Genomic DNA, 2,500 nt, shown 5'->3' with positions numbered 1-2,500 from the left:
GCAGGATTTAGGAGCGGATATTCGACTCTAGACCAGGCGATGAACCAGATAATTGAGAAAACAACAGAATGTAATATATCTCTCTGTTTAGCCTTTGTAGCTTTGTGGAAGGTTTTTGACTCGGTAGAACAAATAGCAATACTAAATTCGCTCCACAAGCAGAGTATAAAAAAACAGATCGTAAGGGTTCTAGGAAAGATTTGTGCGAAATGCATCGCTATAATTCGACTACATAGAGATACAGAAAAAATCAAGATCGAGAAAAGAATACGGCAAGGCGATATGATTTCACCCAAATTATCTTAAGCTTGTGTGGAAGAGATTTTCATAAGGTTAAATTGGGAAGAGAAAGGTTTGAAGATTAATGGCGAATATTTTAACTAACTAAGATTTGTGGTTGACATTATTCTTATTTTAGAAATAGCAGAGAAATTGTAAGATATGCTGAGTGATCTGAACAAAGAAAGTCTCAAAGTAGATTAAAAAATGAATAAGAGTAAAATCAAAGTAATGTTCAACACAAAAATTCAAAATAAAGAGATTATAACTGATAATGAGAGTCTTGAAGAAGTTTAAGAATATAATTATATATTTAGGTCAGATTGTCAAAGTAACGAAATATCATGATAATGAAATAAAAAGTCGTGTTACGGTTGGTTGGAAAGTGTTTGGTTAGTATAATAAAATCCTGAGAGGTTCTCTACCTTTATGTTTGAAACGTAAAGTTTACAATCAGTGTATTCTGCCAGCAATAATCAATGAGTGTGAGACTTGGAAACTGACGAAGGCAATAGAAACAAAGCTAAGGACTCCACAGAGGAGAATGGAGACTTCAATGACAGGAATAACGCTGAGAGATTGAAAGAAAGCAAGTTGGGTGAGAGAGCAGAGTAGAGTGAAAGATATTGTGGAGGCAGTAAAAGAGAGGAAGTGGAATTGGGCAGGTAAGTTAGTGCGAACGTAAGAACTCTCTCAGAAGACCACAGGCTGGAGAGTTTAATGGAAGAATTAGACAATATCAAGTGGTACATCGTAGGACTAAGCGAAGTCCGAAGAACGGAAGAAAAGCTCATACAATTACAAAATGGTCACCACCTGTTCTTCTATAGAGGTAAGGACAAAGAAAGATCTAGTGGAGTAGGATTCTTGATCAACCGAGAGGTTGCTGATAACGTAGTTAAATTCAGTAGTTTATTAGACAGGGTAGCTTGGATTGTGATTAGGCTGTGTAAAAGGTATGCACCAACTTCACAGAGTTCAGACGATGAAATTGAGTCCTTCTATGATGGATTTAAGTCAGGTAATGGATCAAGAAAAAAGTAAGTACACGTTGGTAATAGGCGACTTTAATGCTAAAGTAAAGAAGATGATGGGAGATGAGTCGTGCATTGGGAAGTTTGGAGTAGGTAAAAGAAATGACAGAGGCGAGATGTTAGTCGATTTTTTAGAGAATTACTACATGAGGATAACGAACACTCTTTTACAAAAGCGTGTAGGTCGTAAATTGACCTGGAGAAGTGTAAGTGGAACAACAAAGAACAAAGTAGACCTCAATATTGAGAGCAAAAGCGTAAGCAATGTTACGGTCATAAATAACGTCAACATAGGTAGAGACCATAGAATGGTAGGTTGCACAGCTAACTTCAATTTTAGAGCCGGCGGCAAGCAATTGTCCTGTGTCTTAGCGAGTCTACTATAACGACACTTGCCATCTTCGATAGGCAGATAAGTCCCACTCTTCCATTAGTGTTTTTCCTGACGTTTATAAAAACGTCAGAGAAAACACTAATGGAAGAGCGGGATTTATCTGCCTATGGAAGATGGCAAGTGTCGAAGATGGCAAGTGTCTTCTCCGATTCCCATCAGTGACTGTTGCCTGCCCCAAGAGTCCAAGAATGTAACGGCTTTGGCTAAAGCCACGCGCTTCCTGGCGTGGGCTCCTCACCTTGCCTTACCAATGGCTTTCTTCCCTTTATAGAAAGAGGTGGGGTAGAGAGTCATTCTTCATTCTTCGCAGGAGTGCAAATCGCGAATAACGGCCCCACCCACAACAAACTAGTCACGGAGGAAATAAAAAGACAGGGAACCATATCTACAATGTAGTAAAACCCTGCCTTTGGCCGTCCATCTTCCGTCCGATATCTTCCGTTTCACACAACTCCCGACGACACCAGTGAAGTACAATGGCGTTGTAGAAAAAAGGGAGGTCCCATAGTTCTCTCATTCCACACCATTAGGTCGCGTGTTTGACATGCATGGGGACACATTTGCGGCATTCTTTTCTTCCCGGTATAGGAATATTTTTTATCTTTTTTCAAAATAAAGACAACTTGTGTTGGTGGTTCTATTTATTGTAAGTTTATTTAACAGACACCATGAGAGGATGGGAGGAGGAGGAGAAGGAAGAAGTTGAAGAAGAAGAGGCGGAGGAAGAGGAGGAGGAGGAAGAGGAAGAGGGGAGACAAGAGGAAGGGGAGGAGGAAGAAGGGAGGAGGAGGAG

This window comes from Oratosquilla oratoria, chromosome 11, assembly GCF_046742065.1.
Source record: "Oratosquilla oratoria isolate Oo_2021 chromosome 11, ASM4674206v1, whole genome shotgun sequence".
In the NCBI taxonomy this organism is placed as follows: Eukaryota; Metazoa; Arthropoda; class Malacostraca; order Stomatopoda; family Squillidae; genus Oratosquilla; species Oratosquilla oratoria.
Note: the sequence above shows the minus strand (reverse complement) of the source record.